Here is a 5,817-nt window from a genome sequence, read left to right on the forward strand (position 1 = left end):
GAGGGCAGTTGGGAGGGACAAGGCCTACAGGGGAGGGCAGTGTGGGGGGGACCAGGCCTGCATGGAAGGGCAGTTTGGGGCAACTAGGCCAACAGGGGAAGGCAGTTAGGGGTGACGAGGCCTGCAGGGGAGGGCAGTTAGGGGCGACCAGGCTGGTAAAGAGGGGCAGTTAGGGGGGACTGGGCCAGCAGGGGAGGGCAGTTGGGGGCGACCAGGCCTGTTGGGGAGGAGAGTTAGGGGTGACTAGGCTGGAGTGGGAGGACAGTTAGAGGCAATTGGGCCGGCAGGGGAGGGCAGTTAGGGGTGACCAGGCCTGTTGGGGAGGGAGTTAGGGGTGACCGGGCCAGCAGGGGAGGGCAGTTTGGGGTGACCAGGCAGGCAAGGGAGGGCAGTTAGGGGTGACCAGACCAGCAGGGGAGGGCAGTTAGGGGCAATCAGGCTGGCAGGGGAGCAGTTAGGCATCAATCAGGCTGGCAAGGGGAGTGGTTAGGGGTGATCAGGCTGGCAGGCAGAAGCAGTTAGGGGCAATCAGGCAGACAGGCAGGTGAGTGGTTGGGAGCCAACAGTCCTGGATTGTGAGAGGGATGTCCAACTGCCAGTTTAGGCCCGATCCCACCAGGATCGGGCCTAAATGGCAGTCGGACATCCCTCAAGGGGTCCCAGATTGAAGAGGGTGCAGGCTGGGCTGAGGGACACACCCCTCCCACCCCCATGCATGAATTTCATGCACCGGGCCTCTAGTATATGAAATAATTTTGTATCTTGATTATGATGGTGGTTATACAAACCTGTATGTGATAAAATGGAATAGAACTAAATGCACACTTTTTACCAATGTCATCATTTCCTGATTTTGATATTATAGAACAGCTATATAAGTTATAACTGCTGGAGGAAACTGGGTGAAGGTTACAAGTCTCAAAACAATACCACATATTTCCATAGAAATATGTGTAAGTAAATGAAAACAAACTGAAAGTAAAAGGATATGTACCACAGTGATTGCTGTGGTCACTTTGCCAGAAGGGGAGTACTTGGGATAAAGGGTCAGTCAGAGGGTGCTTAGCCTTATCTATAATGTTAGAATATTTTTCTAACTGATATGCATCTATGTATTTTTTGTAACTTAAAAAAGCATTACTAACTTTGTAAAGTTAGCCAAGATTAGCAAGTATTAATTGAACATTTACTATGTGCCAGGTTCTATGATTGCAACAGTAAAAAGCCAGATATACAGTCCCTGTCCTACTGGAGAATGGACCAGCCATGGAAGTAGCCACTAAACAGATGGTCACACATGTGATGGTGCCAGAACCAAGAGGCATTGGGAGTTGCAGAAATGTGGAGCAGGGAACCTAGTATTCATCTCTCTAGACTCCACAACTACCTTCGACTCAGTACATGTTCACTCACTCACACACTCACTCACTCATCAAACTTTCTGGACTACCCTAAGGAGATAGAGATGAGCAACTAAGCTTCCTGCCTCAGTTACAGAAAACACATCCAAGAAACAGACCAATAACAAGTCGAGGCAATGAACTTGCCTTGGGGTGAGGCTTCTCAAAGAGAGAGAAATAGCCTGAACCTGGGAGAATGAATAGAGCTCTTGTGCTAGAGCTGGGCCAAAATGGCTCACAAAAGCCAAATTTTAATTTTTTCTGGAATTCTGTGAACCAATTGTTGTTATTAACAATTAAATGATACACATTTATGTTTAACTTACATTAAAAACAAAGATAATACATCCTTAAGCTCCATCACTTCCTACTTATTGTATTACCTTTTACTATTATCTATACTCTTGAGGTTATTTACATCTTTGGAAACTATACAGTGAAAATACATATAACGGTATGCTACTGAGCATCCCTTCCCAACTCTGTGTTCTCGTTGGTAGCCTGAAACCAATCATGATGTGAGTATTTACACTAGATATTAGTAAATACTACAAATCAGAGTCCCCCCCTTACACACACACACACACACACACACACACACACACACACACACACACACCTCCAGAGAGTTGTTTGTTAAACATTTTACTGGCACAACACTGGACCAAGAGCGAGTTCTGCAGAGGATGCCTTGGGCACAGCTATTGAAACAGATCTCCCCTTTTAGTGCTGAGCAAAGAGCAGGAACACAGTAGATACTCAAGAGCTCATTAAGGGGCAGGAAAAGGGCAAGACAGGGCACCATATATTTCCCTGATTCTTTCTGGTAGCTTCAAACCATGTACCTGATGTTTCTCTTGCAAAGGATATCCCTTTATTCGTCTTTATTTTTCCTGAGATGACGAAGGGACACAAAACTCCTCTTAGGTCCTCCAACAGAGCTCTCCTAATTTGATGCCAACATCGCCAACTCTGGATTGTTGGCATAGCCATCCGGGAATTTCATGCCTGGGCAGGGACTCCCACCTAGGTGAGTTGGTGACACCAAGAATTCGTACCCCAAGACAGTCCACACCCAGCTCTCAACTTTATCTTAGCCTCCAGCACCAAGCCTCTCCCTTCCCAGCTCCTCTGTTTTTCCTTTTATAAACCCTCTGCCTGCTACTTGGAATGTAAGATGAATGCTCCCTTCTATTACTCACGGGTCGCACACTGCCAACTTCCCAGGATCCTGGCCTCTGCACGATTAAATCCCTTTAGGTTAATACAATGTTTTACAACCTTTACTTAACTAAACCGCCCATGGTGGCCCACATAAAACTAAGGACTGACTTGCTGTAGTGAAATGGGGCTTGGACAAATTCACACAGACTCTTCGACATGAATAGTGCCCTCCTGGAGCTGTGTGAGCCATTGGTTCTTAACTTGGGGGACTGGGTCCCACGGAGTCCTATCCATCCTGCTTCAATCTTCCCAACCCCCATCACCAACTCTCAGAGCCCCCTGGGGGGTTCCCCAGACTCTATATATGGGAACATCTTTCTTTTTTGACTGCTCAGCATCCATTTTCCCACCTGCTAGATTCAGCACTTGGATTGTCCTTGGGGAAATCGCCTTGCTTTCTTTCAATTTTATGGGATTTAATGTGAAAAGACTTCCAACCAAGGGTCTAGGAGTGGAAGACCATCAGAGCCAATGAAAGATTCAACTCCAAAACGGTTGTGAGAATTGCTGAAAAGAGACATTGTTTCCACAGGAGTTTTGAGAAGAGGTGATATAAGCCTAAAGCTGCAGGCACCCTTCTTGCCTGACAATAAACTCCACATGAAGCAAAACAGAGCCGAGAGAAAACCTGAGTCCTAAAGAGAACTTTTGAGCACCTGGATCCATCTACACCTGAAGTCCTGAAGTTAGGCACTCCTGTATTTTTCAGTTGCATGAGCCAGTGAAGTCTCCTTTTTGGCATGAATCAGTATGAGTTGGGCTTCTACACAGTGTGGAAACCACTCGGGACTGGAAGGACCTCTGAACCACAGCATGTTATTGCTAGAAGACATCATATGCATAACCTCTTCCAGAGGCCCCTTTACTTTTTACCACCATTGGATTTTTTTTTATTAATCCTCTCTATTTGTTCTTTGTTTTTGTATATTATGTCTACCAAGAAAAAACATATGTTGTTAATCAATAAGGGGATCATTTCCCAATTTCATCGAATTACAATGCTAGCAGCCATCATGACTGTATACTAGATGCTGTAGACTTGGATGTGAATCTTGCCTGCCTTGTAATGAGTGACTTTAGGCAAGTGACCTCACCTCTCTAAGCGTCCTCTCCTCATCTGCAAGATGAAGCGTGAGGACTGCTATATGAAATAATTAGCAAAATGCATGTGAAACACTATGTGAGAACTACTAGGTGTTAATTAGTATTAAAATTCTCATTATTACCAGGTCTAACCTTCACAGCAACTGTGCAGGCGGTGTTATTATTCTCACTTTCAGTGGAGAATGTTGAGCTTCAGGGCGGTCACAGTACCTTCTTGGTTTATGGTAGGGATAAGACTGGAACCCAGGTCTTCTTGTATTGGAGATCATGCTTTCTCACCATACTCACTGACAGGCACACATAGAAGGAGGGAGAGAGAGAGAGAGAGAGAGAGAGAGCTCATTAGAGCAATGCAAAGCAGCATCAACTTGGCATAATATGTATTCCCCAAGTATTCATTCAGCACTTACTAGGTTCCAGGTGTTATTCTAGGCACTGGATAATGTTTTCTAATTAATCCGTTATTTCTAATGAGCCTATTTGGCATTAGCTTGGACAACTGACAGTTTATGATACAGTTTTAGAAAAATACTAAAAATAGCTGAAAAGAATTCCTGTTAAACATGAGGGCCTGAGCACACATACATTTATTTCCATGTCCTCCCTCCAACTAACCACCCCGGCCCTCCTGCCCAAAGTGGCAGTCAGGGTACAAGGAGCCATAACCCTGCAGGACCATGAGAATGAGATCATCTGACTATGGAAAACAAGAGGGGTCACCAGAATACAATGACATGAGTTTCCAGACTGAAAGGACCCCCCAAATGCTCAAAGAAATGAATGAAATAGAGATTCACTCTAAGCTGATGTCCTAGAAGCTGTCAGAGTGAGTGAAAAAACTAGCTGATTTACAGAGAGAGAGAACAGAATGGCAAATACTAAGAGAATAGAATACCAATGGGTTTGTTTTTACTAAAACAAGGAAGTAAAATCAGGAAAAAGAAGCTTCAGAAACTCTCTGACCCTTAGTTTCATCATCAGTAAATGGGTGATAAAATGCTAAAGTATAGATTAAAGGTAATTATGTTTATGGAGGGGCAAGCCATATAGGAACTGTTCAGTAATGCACTGAATGGGGAGCTTCTCAATTACTCATCAAAACCCACCTAGGTTTTCACATAGCTCCCAATGCTGTCTGTTCTCCTTTGGGAGGGGCCCAGGACTCCAAGGACGAACCATAACAGCTCAGAAATTTCCTTCCTGATGGAATTAGAAGCTAGACCTCCAAAGTTTTCAGTACCGCCCTCCCACTGAAGGTACCAGACCTCGGTTGGGCCCAAGTGAAAAATCCAATTGTGCAATCCTGCCTCATTCCTCAGATGTCTCAGCCATCCACATCCTTCGGGGGGGAAGTTCCGGGGAAGGTCTGGTAGGGCTCCAGATGCCCTGAGGAGCTGCTCCTCACAAATCATGGGCTGAGATGGACAAGGGGAGGCCTCAGCTGTGGCATGGCCCTCCACCGCTGGTTCCCACCACCACCAAAACTCTGCCCCGCAATGACCCCACATCAGCTGTGCAATCCATTACTGCCCCCAATGCTGTCAGTATGTTTTTGCTTAAAATAATCCAGGCTCTCCAGCAGCTCTTTGCTTGAGCTGTTGCCACTGCCAGCTTCTCCCTGGCTCAGTTCACCCTCCACACTTTACACTGGTTTTCATCCCCAAAACACAGATCTGATCTTATTTATTCTCATGCTCAGGAACCTTCTGAGGCCCCCCATTTCAAAGGCTATAAAATCCCACTTCCCCAGCATGGCATGTTTGCCCCATTGCTGCCTCCTGATGTCCTTCACTACAATCACACTGGACTCATCTCCTCTCACCGAGCACCTCCTGCCACTTCCACCTTCAGGCCTTTGCTTGAGCTGTTGCCTCTGCTTGGAGGGCCTTTTCCTCCTGTCTTGTGGTCCAAGTCCTACCCATCCGCCTGTGCTCTGCCTGTGCACCCACCATGCCTCCTGAGAGCAGACTTGATGCACATTCACTGTGGAAGCTTCTCTCCAAGGAGACCCACAGAGAACAGTGACCTCCGTGCATGAGGCTGAAGGCCTCAGAGCACTCAGCGCAGAGGAGAGCATCTAGTACCAGCA

This window comes from Eptesicus fuscus, chromosome 18 (genome assembly GCF_027574615.1).
Source record: "Eptesicus fuscus isolate TK198812 chromosome 18, DD_ASM_mEF_20220401, whole genome shotgun sequence".
Lineage (NCBI taxonomy): Eukaryota > Metazoa > Chordata > Mammalia > Chiroptera > Vespertilionidae > Eptesicus > Eptesicus fuscus.